Genomic DNA, 14,692 nt, shown 5'->3' with positions numbered 1-14,692 from the left:
AACAGGTCGTGATCTGCAGCTCTCGCTGGATCGGTTCGCAACCGAGTGTGAAGCGGCCGGGATGGGGATCAGTGCCTCCAAATCCGAGGCCATGGTCTTGAGCCGGAAAAGGGTAGAGTACCTTCTCCGGGTCAGGGGGGGTGTCCTGCCCCAAGTGGAGGAGTTTAAGTATCTTGGGATCTTGTTCACGAACGAGGGAAGAAGGGAGCGGGGGATCGACAGGCGGATTGGCGCAGCGTCTGCCGTGAAGCGGGCACTGTACCGGTCCGTCGTGGTGAAGAGAGAGCTGAGTCAAAAAGCGAAGCTCTCGATTTACCGGTCGATCTACGTTCCTACCCTCATCTATGGTCATGACCGAAAGAACGAGATCGCGGATACAAGCGGCCGAAATGGGTTTCCTCCGTAGGGTGGCTGGGCTCTCCCTTAGAGATAGGGTGAGAAGCTTGGTCATCTGGGAGGGACTCAGAGTAGAGCCGCTGCTCCTCCACATCGAGAGGAGCCAGTTGAGGTGGCTCCGGCATCTGGTTAGGATGCCTCCTGGATGCCTCCCTGGTGAGGTGTTCTGGGCACGTCCCACCGAGAGGAGGCACAGGGGGAGACCCAGGACACGCTGGAGGGACTATGTTTCTTGGCTGGCCTGGGAGCGCCTTGGGGTTCCTCTGCAGAAGCTGCAGAAAACCCGACAACCTGAAAACTCAGACAGCACCGGGTCGGTAGTAGAATCTAAACCAGACATGGGCAATGTGGAGTCAACAAGTCATCTCCATGTCATGTATTTGTTCTACCCAGCCACTGAAGCAGGTGAGTCCAATCTTCACTGTGAATTAACCTGTGCAGATTGGACTCACCTGGTTAATTGGCTGGGTAGATTAAATACATGACATGGAGATGACTTGTTGACTCCACATTGCCCATGTCTGATCTAAACCCTGGGAACGTGAATTCATCCAGGTAAACGCTACTCTTTCACAAGCTCCAGGCTTTTCCAATAGAAATAAATTGAAGAAAAACATTGCTGATACCTTTAGTGTCATTTGGTTTTACAAATTCTGAGCAAAATATCGAAAATAGCTAAAACCTGCACTATTTATTATTGTCATTATTCTGTAATTAAAAAAACCAGTTGGTTTCTTTATCAGAGAGGCAGAGATGTCTGCAGACATGAAAGTAAAATGCTGGTTGTGGATCTGTGTCACCTCAGCAGGAGGCTGTGCGCTCTCTGAAAGCTTGGTTCACGTCCAACAACCAAAAGCAAATGAAGGTATGAAAGCTTTCAGCTCTCAGCCAATCACAGAGCAGAGTTTCTCAGATTCAGCTGCTGTGGAAACATCAGGAACAAGATGTTTCACTCAGAAAGTTGTTTATGCTACAGGGCAGCTCAGGCATTAAGTTCCTCCTCTCTGCAGGTTTTAATACCTTTTTATGGAAGGATGTTTTTGTCCTGACTGGTTCCCCTGCAGGCATCTTGTCCTTCTTGAACTGCTGGCTTTCCATCCTCCACACTGTGCTTAAATACATTCCCACGGTCTGCAGTTAAGAGGAGCCTGTGGAGGAGACTGAGGTCCTTCTAGGGCTGATTCGTGTCATTACTAAGCTGATTTTTACTCCGAAGGTGTTAATAGATGAGGAGAGCTGCTCATTTAAAATCAGCTACGGCTGGTTCAACTCTATTCAGTTTATTTCTATAGCTCCAATTCACATCATGTCATCTCAGGTCACTTTCCAGTTCACCAGATCATCCAGTCAGATTGATTCAAAGTTTTCTATCAAAGGAAAACCAGCTGATTGCATCGACTCATTGACTCTTCAGCAATCCCTCACACTAAGCATGCTTGTAGCGACAGTGGAGAGGAAAAACTCCCTTTGAACAGGAAGAAACCTCCAGCAGAACCAGGCTCAGTGTGAGCGGCCATCTGCTGAGGCCCACTGGGGTTCAAGGAGACAGAAGCAGACATAGAAAAAGAAGCATAGATACAAAAGGCAACTGTCAACCAGCTCCACAGGCGGCCCCGTCCAGGAAACACACAGCCAGGCAGACGAGCTCCGAGCCAGCTCCCATGTCAGAGGATGAAGAGAGCACATCCAGTTAGTCACAGTCAGAGAAACAGGACTACACTGGAAAACAGGCCAAGCTCCAACATCTAGAAACAAAGGTGTTGATGGCAGCAGCACAGCTGATATTTCTCTCCAGGATGGAGTCACAGCCAAACAGGAACAGACCAGATGAAGCTACTATGAGAAAAAGCAGAGAGAGCAGAACGTTAGAGATTGAACTAACAGATTCTGCAGAGTGGGAGAATAGAGATAGAATGAAGCAGAATGATGAAAAAGGGTCGTCCAGCAGTCTAAACCTATAGCAGCATACCTTTAGGGATAGCTCGGGGTAAGCTGAGCCACTCTAACTATAAGCTTTAGTGGTTTTAAAGTGTTTTTTTTTATTATTATTATTTTACTGGTTATTTACAACAGGCTGCTAATAAAGCAAATAGGAAAGTATTTTGTTAAAAAATCTAAATCTTAATCCTGGATACATTTATTCTGCTGATGTTAGGCCTAAAATGAAGCGTTCACCTAAAGGATGGAAGCTGTCAGAAAATGCGGCTCCTCTGCAGATTCCAGGGAAACGTTCATGTTTACCGACTGAAGTGTTGTTTTAAACCCAGACTCGTGCAGAGTATGAAGGATTGTCATTCAGAGACGATAAAAAGACGAGTGGACCGAGCTGCTGCTTCATGTCAGCATTTCTCAGCAGCAACAAGCAGCGGGGCTTAGCTAACATGCCGAGGGGGCTGCAGCTAAGAGGTATAAATTTAAAGCCTTTTCTGTCTTTCCACAAAAACAATCCACTGGACTTGAAGACGTTTCTCTTCCATCCAGGAAGATTTTTCAATTCAAAATGTCAGAAATAGCGTTTAGTTCCAGGTTTTATCCAGCAGCCCAACAAAGCCTGGTTTTTGTTTAGAAAACATGCAAATAGAAACGGATGAACGGGTCCCCCCCTTTGGAATGGGGGTCGTTTGGCTTCTTTGTTAGCCTGCAATGCTCCATACCTGTCTATGTCTCTGAAAGGCTTAACAGGCAAGGTTTTTGAAAGCTCAAATCTGATTCCACTCCCTCTGTTTAAAGTCGTAGGGAAGCGGCCGTTCCAACCATTTCTCCCGAATTCTCCCGAGTGGTGCCCGACTTTACACGAGTGAATAAAGTGAATGTGATTGGTCGTTTATCAAGGGGGCGGGATTGTTTTGGCGGCAGATTCCCAAGCAAGTTTGGTTGTGGCCGGTTTGCGGGAAGCATCTTGCTAACCAGTTAGCAACTTAGTGCTAGCAGGTTCCCAACGGGAAATTCCATTGGGACCAAGTAGCACTAAGTTGGTGACTTAGAAACGACGCTGTCAAGGAACGCTATGGACAGCGGAAACATGCAAGAGGAGGAGAGTTTAGTGTCGGAGGTCGTGGATGAGTCTCCTCCGTCATCCATTTTTTATTTAGAGGAGGAAAGCGGGGACGAAGATGTTGTGGAAGAGGACGCCAGGGCGGCAGCAGCTTGGTTTGGTGTAGAAGGCTTCCAGCCGTACATGTTTGAGCCCTTGCCTCGCAACGCTGCCAGTTCTGTTAGCTCTACGCCTGCCGAAGACACAGACGTCCATCCCCGTGAACACTGGGACGCAACTCAATGGGAAAGGAAAGGATTCTGGTTTCAACCGTTGCGTATATTAGCTGCGACATATGAATCAAGATGCTATGACCGAAGACATTTGATTGACAGATGACCGTTGATATATGATTGGCAGAATTTAGGTGTTCAGGCTAACGTAGAACTAACTGGCCTGCAGAAGATAACGGAAAAAAAAAACTGATTTTAAGACAGGATTTTTTTTTAAATTAGAAATTTTCAAAATTTTGGGACGACATGGTCTATTTAAGAGTACATTTATATACATGTTTAAGCCAGAATGATTTGACATTTAAATTTGATTTTTAATATCAATGGCGTCCTTAACACCCCTCTCAAACCACCTGTTTTCTTTGTCCAAAATGTTAACATTCTGGTCCTCAAAAAAATGTCCCCTGTCCCTTAAGCACAGAAACCATCATACCATCCAATCAGCACAGTGACAGTGATCATCGTTTGTATGAGATAAGCAAAACATTCTAGCTCATAGGTCTTCAAAACTGGAGTCATGACCTCTAGATGCTGCAGGGGGGGTTGTGTGATTTATATATTGATTTTTCTTTCATTTCCTGAATGAATTACACTGAAACTACAAAGACAGATTTTACTACTAAAAGAAAGAAAAAAGACGACTTATCTTGACTGAATCTCACCGACCCAACTCTACATTATCACACAAGATCAGAGCTATTCCTCCGGAGAAAATAATCCAATTTCTTTGACCTTTTAGACATGAAAGGATTTTCTGCGCTGCTCTGAATTCATTTGAAACCATCGGAGTGTATCTGGAAGCAGCTCCGGAATCAGGCTGTGCAGAAACCTGGAAGAAATGTTCTGGTTTATCCTCTGCCTCACAAACGGCTTTCTAACATCGACAGACGTTTGACCCGCTGCACTTATTTACCGCTCTCTCAGCAGCTTCTGCTCCCGCTGCAGAGTTCATCGGTGTGTTTGTGTTTGGCGGCTGTGCAGCAGCGCTTCGTGCAGATAATGGCTGCTTTCTGCTCTCCCACACTAATGATGGAGTGAAGGAGTTCATTCAGATGACACGTTTTATAAAGATGTTCCAGGTGCATCTCGGGTGAAAATGCTCTCGTTTGCTCTGAAATGATTAAAATTGTTTTCACTTTAGGAATGATAAACAAATAGAAAGAAAAAATGAGTAAAGTTAACTTTAAATGTTGCTCCAATTAAATCAAGAGGCGAGAACTCCTTGTTCTGACAGACTAATTAGCAGCATTTGGACCACAAAAGAGAAAAAAGTCAATTTACATCTAAAAGTTACACGTTTCAGATGATAAAGGACAGAAAATTACTTTAGATAAAAAGGTCAGTTTGCAGTGTTTTAAAGTGGTGCAACTTTTGTTTTTATTTTGGTCAGGAGGGGGCTATAACTTTAAATCAGAGGTAAAACTAAGACCAAAACTAAAATATCACATCAGTATATTTACATAAATGCCTACAACAAACAAAAAAACATTCTGAAATGTTCTAAAGAGTGCTTTAAATCAGTCCTAGCTGTCTTGATCCATGCTGGATAAAGCATTAGCCTTGCTGCATGCAGTTAGCCAAGCCTTGGAGCTAAATATTTCTACAAACCTGTCAATCAGCCACACTTTCTATAAGGCGACTGACGTCAGCGCGGTAGAGGGAGGTGGTGTGCAAATAAAGCTGCTTTCAACTCTGAGTGCAGGAGAGACGCTCCCCAGGATGCTCCCATCTTAGCATTGAAGAGGAACTTCGAACCAGAGTCTATGGGCGGAAAAACGTCACCAATCCGACGCTGAACGAAATTTACACTATTATTTGTTTTTCTTAGTTTTTATTATGTCTTCATTGGGTGAGTGTGGCTTTGCCCTCTATCAGCCACCACTGATTTTGGTTCATACTCCTCAAGGACTAAAGGTACTTTACATAGTTGATGAATATATCAACTGGACAGAGTGATTTCCATCTTATCTGTATGTAAAGGCGAGTTCAAGAACGACTGAACCAGGGATGGCAGAGTCCAGACCAGTCAAACAATGAGGTCATTTGAAGTTGACTTCAACAGAGCAGGTAGTCATTAGATCCCATTGGTTGGACTGGGGGAGTATCTAAACAGTGCAGGATACAGACCCTCGGGAAGGATTAATAGTCGTTTTTCAGCTGATCCATTACCTCTGAAATGGCACAGCACCTCCTAATTCTGGGTCCTGGGCAGAGGGAGGGTAACCTGACTCCATCAGATGGATTTGCTCCGCATATCCATCTGGAAACCTTCCGTTGAAGTAATTTTGGGAAGGGGCGAAAATACTGGTTAGCTGATTGGCCTATGTTGGTGATAGACGGGCCAAATAAACCAATCAGATCAACGAAGCATATGACGTACTAACAGAGCAACGACGAAAACACAACCACAAGCCAGGCTACTCTTGCCGAAACCAGTCGGGAGAAGAGCAAAAACATCTTTTCCTCTGAGAAAAGCCTCCATAGCAGTGTTTTGCTCTTCTTTCAGTGAAGAAATACTCTGTAATTCCGATAAAACTTGCTCGATAGCCACGCTAACGCTAGTCTCATCGGCTGAAGCCGCCATGTTCTTTAGACTGAACTGTCGCGCTTCTCGTTGTGTCACACCTCAACCCGCCTCAAAGCCAACGCTGATTGGACGTTCGTTTGGTGAACGGCTCCAAATTTTCTATAACGAGAGTCTCCAGACTGATTAGCGAGTGAAACCTTGAAAGCTTGCGAGATCAGGATGGTCTCACGAGGCTAGAGGGAGGGTACCGCTAGCACCAATTATCAAGTGCTGCTTCTCGACCTCCGCTCAGAGACTTTTATCTATGGTCATGACATCTTCGCCGTAGTTCATGAACTGCATGGTGCCCACTCCATGCCATTCCGTTCTCTCTATCGTCCTTCTCTCCAAACACAAAGTTTAATTTATTTATTCTTTGACTTTTTACACGTCTCTCCGTTGAATGGAGCCGTAAGCGGCGCAAGGTGACCTTCCGTGTAGAACTTCAGCACTGAACCACAATCTATCTGGCGACTTGAGCGAGAAACGAGAGGAGGAGGTACACGCTTTCCTAAGACCCGCCCCCTTCTTCTTCTGATTGGCTAATACTGTTAATTTCATAGAACTCCTTTGCTACCAATGGCTGAAACACGCAAGAGGGATTTCCATTGTCTTTTTAAAATTAATTTACTGTAAATTTATTTTCAAGTGATTTTTTTCACACTGGCAATCGCTATGAGCCGGAAATCTGGCCTGGGGCCGGAATACTTTAATCCCTGTATTCTGTAACCCATTGGGAACAGAATATTATTTAAAACTGGTAAGAGGTAATCTTCCTTTAGAGCATCATGAAGCAAGCCGGGAGCGGAAATGTCCAGTGACCAACAACAGGCGACCAAGCCGGAAAATTCATAATGTTTGCACGTGGCTTATGATACATTGTTCTGTATGTTTGAGGTAATTACAGCCGAAGTTCTGTCTGTCAGATGTTTCTTTAAGGTCGTCAATAGAAGAGGTGAACCAGTTTATCACAGTGCTGCACAAAACTGCCCAATTTACAAGTAGGAGGGTTCTGTTCAGATAAACTCATTCTGTTGAGGTGGGGTGGACTCACCTGACAACAGAAACCGCATTGTCTCAGCACAGAGGGCAGGAGTTTGGTATTACCTTTAAAACATTGGGAAAAGGTTGCTCCTCAGAAAATCTGTGATGTCCAGAGGCTGGCTAGCTCAGCGGCTGGCTAGCTCAGCGGCTGGCTACCTCAGCGGTAGCTAGCTCAGCTGCTGGCTACCTCAGCGGCTGGCTAACTAAGCGGCTGGCTAGCTCAGTGGCTGGCTAGCTCAGCTGCTGGCTACCTCAGCGGCTGGCTAGCTCAGCGGCTGGCTACCTCAGCGGTAGCTAGCTCAGCTGCTGGCTACCTCAGCGGCTGGCTAGCTAAGCGGCTGGCTAGCTCAGTGGCTGGCTAGCTCAGCGGCTGGCTACCTAAGCTGCTGGCTAGCTCAGCGGCTGGCTACCTCAGCGGCTGGCTAGCTCAGCGGCTGGCTAGCTCAGCGGCTGGCTAGCTCAGCTGCTGGCTACCTAAGCTGCTGGCTAGCTCAGCTGCTGGCTAGCTCAGCTGCTGGCTAGCTCAGCTGCTGGCTATATCAGCACCTGGCTAGCTAAGCGGCTGGCTACCTCAGCGGCTGGCTAGTGGTAAGTCAGCCCTTCCTGCAAACAGGAGGCCTGGGTTCGTATCCCAGTTGGGGGGAATGAGCTGCCAGTGTTGGTCCTTAGGCAAGACCCTTCACGCTAATGCCTGCTTTGGGGAGTTGGCCTAGTGGGTAGGGCATTTCGCTTGGAATCCTGAGGTTCTGAGTTCGAGCCCCACTCCCATGGCCTGCCACTCTGGCTCCCTGAGCACACTGCTCCCTGTGCAACGCACAATGGCAGTCAACTGCTCCTCAAGGGGGTGGGTTAATTGCAGAGAGTTCATTGTTGCTCTGTCCTTGTGAAAGTGAAATGGCAATAAAATGCTGGAAAAATAAAATATCAGCTTGTTTTCTCGCCCTAGTACTAAGAAAGCGTGGGTAAGAAATGTAACCTTTGCTGAGAGAAAGAACCTGGAATGAAGCCATGTCAAATTAAATCTAGCTTTATAGTCTTTAGCTGTGCTTACAATGGTAGTGCAGAGAAAATGAAAAAAACGTTTCCCAGAATCCAGTGAAGCAACTAGAAACACACATTGAGCAAAAGAGATAAGAAACTTCAGCAAGCCGAGGTGTTAAATGCCAGACAAAGTGACTGTGAGATAATAAATGCGTCTCTCCGAGAACATTTTCCTGTCAGCAGAAGTTCGAGGGTTTATTGAGAGATAATTCATGCCTCAGTTATGGAGATTTATTCTATTTTGGAAATCACAAGATGTCGATTATCCAGAGCATAAATCAAGATGACTTCATATCTGCAGACATCAAAATAAAAATGCTTCTGAAGTAGAGAAGAAGTTTATTGATTAACTAATTAGTCTAAAGTTGATTGATGCTGGATTCATCTATAAGCGGCCATTTTCTTAAAAACCTGAGTTTTCTCTTGTATCAAGAGGATCTTTCTGTAATATGAAACAGTATCTATTTTATTTTTATTTCCTTTTTTACAATATTTAAAGAATAGAAGCAGAATTTAATTAAGATATTATATTTTAACAGTTTATTCTCCCTGTTATAATCAATACTGACTCAAAACATAAAAATGTTTTCTTACACATTATTAAACTTATTTGTAAGATATAATAAAACAAGAACCTATTAGGTTACTGAATAAAAACGTCTTATTTTGACTGTAGAACTGTTACTTACAGAGTGTGTCGCTCTGACATACCGTCAGATTCTTTGCCACTTGGTTTTGATGAACTGGACGCTAACGGCGATCTAGCTCTGGTTTTAGTGGAATCCAGCATTTATTTATTTATTGATGTATTCATTTCTTTTTAGTGCTGGGAAAGACTTTTAGATAGGGTTCCTGCTCTCAGAGTAAAGGCTGGTTATCCTCCAGCAGCAATGTGTCGCAGTTAGCTTGTCGCAGATATTTCAATCTGAAAAACTCACACGAAGAGAAAAGACAATTAGGAGAAATTCATGGATACAATTACTTTGTCTTTGGCGCTCAGACCTCGGCAGGAAACATAGCGCTTAATTTTAATACATATGCATGAACAGGAGTAAAGAAACTGGTGGTGGAGTGGAGATAGATGAAGTTGGTCAGTCTGTAGACTGCTGGTGGACTGCATGAGCTGTTATTAGAGCTTCATTCAGGGACCTGGAAGATGGAAGTCCAGTTGGATAACACAGGTTGAGAGAACCTGTCCATGATGAGCAAGCATGAAGCGACAGTGGAGAGGAAAAACTCCCCTTTAGGAAGAAACGTCTGGCAGAACCAGGCTCAGCATGGCGGTCTTCTTTCGGACCGATTAAGATGATACAGGGATCGCAGTAAGAGTCCTGGAGGAATGACGCTCTGATGAAGCTTTAGCTACGATGGTGGAGGAGGGGCTGGAGGGGGGTGGAAACGGTGTCACCTGAATGAAGTACAACGAGCGGAATCAGAGGCCTTGATGAGCTGGATGCTGATTGGCTTTCATGGAGGTATGGTTCAAAGCTGATTGGATGTGTAGCAGGCGGATATAGGAAGGGAATGACTTCCTCCAAGGCTCCATTTTTGATTTATGCCCAATATTGAAGCGTGGTCTGCGCTATGTTATTCCACGCCACAACGCCAGAGGGCCAATCAGGAACTAGGTGTGGGTCTAGATACGGCCGAGGTGGAAGTGGCAACTTTGTGTGACAACGGAGGGACATGAGGGCCAAAAAGAGCGGGGATTCAGGTGGAAAAAGGGCCCCAGCGTTCTCGCTTTCACCAGTCGTTTTCCACCATGGCGGTCATACAAACAAAACAAGGCAGTAAGGAACCAGATCTGCTCGGGGCCCCGCCTTGGACTGAAAATTCGGCCAGATACCAAAAAAATTCTCTCATGACTGGAGATCTGTGAGAAGTGGTGGTCTAGTAGTTAAGGCACTGCACCTGGATCCCAGAGGCTCTGAGGGATGGGATAAATGCAGAGAGTTAACTACGTTGCTACTTGTAACAATGTAATGACAATAAAGTTGAATTCTAAAAAAAAAGAAAAAAATAAATAAAACATAATAATTTGGCCCGAAAGGGCAAAAACTCATTCATCCAGCTTTAAGGTTCATATTTTGGGCGAACGTGAACTGAACGTACTGCATTACTGCCTGATGAACGTTATTGTGAACTCGTTCATTCTGGTGTCTGTGAACGGCACGCTCTCTCAGTTCAACTCTGTTTAATAGGTTGCCAGATTTCTATAGAGCCCTCCAGGCGAAACCCCGGCTAAATCACACCGTAAACAGGCCTTAATATGTAGCGGGGAAAACACCCAATCTGGCAACACCAGCTACCAGCGTCGTAGCCTACAGCCGCGTGCGTCATCAAAACAAAATGCAGCGTGGAAGCCGCAGCAGCATGGAGGCGACCGTGGAGGCGACAAAGCAGCAGTATGATCACTTAAAACAGGTTTATGACCAGGTGGTCGGTGAGGATGATGGCAACAATCTGACATTTCTCTGCAAACTTTGCCCGCCGGCTTTCAGGAAAGAAATCCGCACTTAAACCTGCCTGGTATAATTTTCCAGGATTCCAGTATTCCTTTTTAGTATGTACTGAAATGGAATTTCAAATGGAAAAATTAATAAAAAAAAAAAAAAAACATTTGCACCTTAAAGACTACTTTCCTGTTTTTCTTTTAATAATTCCTCATAAAAAAGACCATTCAAGCAGCACATTTTTCCTGATGTTTCTGAGAATATACTGTAGGAGTGAAAGCTGCAGCTGCTACTAGTGTGAAGTGAATGGACAGCAACAAAGCGTTAAAGCAACAATGGGGAAATGCTGTCCCCTCAATGCTAATGTAAACCCTGGTTGGATAAGGATTCAAAACTGGATATGAAGATGAAATCTGACGCACAGTTTCAGAGTTACAACTGATAAAATAATTGTTGTCTGTGGTTCTACAGTAGGCTATGGTGTAATTGAGCAATATATGAAAAAAAAAAGAACTGAACTAGTTCATTTTTTGGAACTGTGAACTTAGTTCAAAATTTTGAATTATGAACTATGAACTGAACTAGTTCATTTTAAAATGTGTGAACTGAACTTTGAACTAGTTCACGTAGAAAGAGAACTTTCCCAACACTGGGTAGAATATCGTTATGTTTCATAAGCCAGAAAGAACATTAGTTAATCAATTAGTTTCCTTTCCTCATTTTTCAGTTAGAGGTTTCCACCAACTCACCGTCAGCCATTGTATTCAACTTTTATTTTTTATTCTAAAGGTTTTTCTTCCTCAGGAAGGAATCAAAGTTGCAGCAATAAGACAACCACCATCATGGCGGTAACTAAAAAGGCCATACTTACGCCTCTAGGGAGCTGCCTATGGCCCCAAGTACCTGGGGGCCCCACAAAACTCTGTTTATGGTTAATGCAACTATTCCTTATTTTTGCACTAAGTGAGCTTAGTGCTTGGAAAATATCTTTCATTCCTTTAACGTCAGATGAGTACAAAACATAGAGAGGAAAACAAGAAGAAAAGGGACAAGAAGAGAGGGACACAACCTAGAACAGATAATGGATGTCTATTCTATTAACATTTCTCTATCTGGAGAATGGGGTTGTTTTATGGCTTCTCCATTCAGAGGGCCTCAAATTCCCCACATCCGCCCCTGGTTATGCCTCTAAATGTCTCCCACCTTGTTGTATTTACTCCAATAAGTGCAAAAGACAAACTTTTCTCTAGTTTGGACACACAGGAACTTACCACTCGTCCAAAGAAGATGTTTGAGTCTTTAACAGTATATAAGAAGGCAGACAGAAACGCTCCAACAGACTCCATTAAATCTGGCTTCCTTTGAACACGCTGTGCTGGAAAAAAAATAGCTTTTGAGGTGTTAAAACACGGCCTGCTCTGCGCACTGCCAGCTCTATAGAAGGTATTCATAGGAAAGACTCTGCGAACGTCGTCATTGTGTGGCAGAAAAAGGAGAAACAGAAAATATGTCACTATGACATCAGTCAGCGATGGTCGTTGGTTAATCAAATGTAATTCTGTTGGTCTGCTGCTGCAAGAGTTAATCCAGATATAGAGAGGAGATGCTTTGCTTTGTTAAGCGTTAGACAGAATCAGGCTGAAGGAGGAAAATACACAATTAAACCCCAGAAAGCTAAAAATCCTGCCCTGCTCCCGTCTCCGAGGATGAATCCAACCTCATTACAGAAACCTGAGAACAACATCATCATTTTTAAGAACATGGCTACGCAAAAATATAGGCCTGATTGTTTCCCAGGAGAACATCTTCTGCAGGCCAAACTCTCACCTGTTGGCAGACATTTTCAGCAGCAGGTTTACCCAATAAAAGATTATTTATAAGATTTATAAGATTACTGCTCTGAAAACTGTTTAACTGAAATAAATCAGTGTTATGCTGCTTAGGATAATCAGAAGTGATTCACTGAATCTACATTAAGGTTGGGAGCCTCAATATACTTCTAATAATATATAATTAATAATATTTATACAGTGTTGGGCATGCTACTTGTCCAGTGTAGTGAGCTAAGCTATCAGTTACTCAACAATAAATTAAGCTTCACTACACCAAAGCTACCGCCTAAAGAATTATAGCAAGCTAAGTTACATTAATGTGTTAACAGTAGCTTAATTACATCAGAAGCTACTTAACGTTGTACCAACCTAATATCAATTCAAAATGAGTCTGATACACTGGTTAAAATATTTATTAAAGATCAGCCAATGACATAACACAGTGTAAAAATTATATGATCAGCATATTAAAATAGAAACTGAAGTATTTACTAGTAGACAAAAAATAAACAATCTGCTGTTATTAGAACAAAATTAAAGGTACGGTGTAGTGTTCTACACATGGAGACATGGCTATGAAACAAAACCCTACAAAAGGCATCTTATTTCTTTAGGGTCTCCCTTAGAGAAAACTTCTTCAGACCTCAATTAAACAGTCGATTCAAGTAACAAATGAAACTGTTTACAAAAAAGGTGAAAAAAATAAAGAAGCTAATTAAGTGATACATATATTTATGTCTCACTGTATAATTTAATTTCTACCTACATATTTATTCATTGTATTTTTGGAGGCAATTAATTGAATACTTTATTTATTGAGCATTTATTGATTTATGCATTTATTTTATATACGGTAGAGCTGTTCCTCCATACCTAAAAATCTTATCTGTGCAAAGCCTAAAAACAGATTTATGTAAACATCCTGTCCGGTAAACTAGGCCATGAAAATACAATATGGAAGTTTCACTACTGCTCTATAATTAGAGTATCTTAGTGGCACATAGATATGGGAGAATTATTCTGCCATAAAGCAAGAGCACATCATTTCAATTTGAGAAAAGAATTTCATTTTCTTGCACTCAAAACATGCGCTCTCTCTCAAATATTTTCTCTTCTCTCTCAAATCTTTGTTTCATCTCCCAGATTTAATCTTTCTTGCACAGATATTTTCTCCCTTCGCTTGCCTCCTTCTCTTCTCTGCTCGAGTCTCAGATACGCTCACAAACCCGTAGGCTCTGCTTGTGGATTTTTTTTGCTCTCTCTCGGATTGCAGTCGGATCGTCGCCTAGCAACTATTCCAGCCAATAGAACGACAGCCTGGGAAAGGGTGCGCTTGTTTAACCCTACTGAGTGTGCCTGTGCTACTACACCACTTATAAGTAGGGGTGCACCGATAAATCGGCCGGCCGATCGATCGGCCCCGATTTCCTTAATTTAGGGCGATTGGTGATCGGCTGATATTTACATATGAAACCGATCTTAACCACCGATCTATTTACCTCCGCGAGTGTCTTAAAATCAGTTTCTATTCCATATTTTTTCTGATCTTTTGTTGAAGTTTTATTTGAAATGTAAAAAAAAATCAAAAGACCAATGTTGTAGTCTTAAGTTTGTTTTATTTAATTAATATTTATTATTTAATTCATGTCTATGTCAAGGCTCTACCTCATGGGCAGTTAAAACAAGTTTATAATGGTTCAAGGCTAATGTCCAAGGGCATGTTTTTCAAGAAAAGATTGTAACATTGAAAGTGAATTGCGATCTCATAACACAGTGTTTGTTATAGCAAAAAAATAATAAAATCGGTATTAACCAAAAAATCGGAATCGGCAGGTCAGACTTTTTAAAGATCGGAAATCGGCCAGAAAACTGCAATCCGTGCACCCCTACTTATAAGAGCGTCAGCTGAAACTGCTATTTACAGTAGTTTTGTGGCTGATTGTTGTTTCAAAATAGAAAACCTGCTTTCATTACTTAGTTATGCCCTGGATTTTGTAGCGTTTGTGGACGCTACGTCGCTACTTGATCAAAGCAATAACGTCACTACTGGAAAGTTACTTGATAAATAAAGCAGCGACGCTACGGTCAAGCTA

At 43.0% G+C, this 14,692-nt stretch overlaps 1 protein-coding gene across 2 annotated transcripts in view; it reads left to right on the top strand.

Annotated features, from left to right (window-relative positions):
• The window catches only part of LOC119796414 (interphotoreceptor matrix proteoglycan 2-like), a 74,082-nt gene that overhangs the window by 31,780 nt on the left and 27,610 nt on the right, over nt 1-14,692 (top strand). The gene's annotated exons all lie outside the window — the stretch shown is intronic.

This window comes from Cyprinodon tularosa, unplaced genomic scaffold (assembly GCF_016077235.1).
Source record: "Cyprinodon tularosa strain WSP-4 unplaced genomic scaffold, ASM1607723v1 ctg548, whole genome shotgun sequence".
Classification (NCBI taxonomy): Eukaryota; Metazoa; Chordata; class Actinopteri; order Cyprinodontiformes; family Cyprinodontidae; genus Cyprinodon; species Cyprinodon tularosa.
The sequence above is the reverse complement of the archived record's forward strand: the minus strand, read 5'-3'. Positions and strand labels throughout refer to the sequence as shown.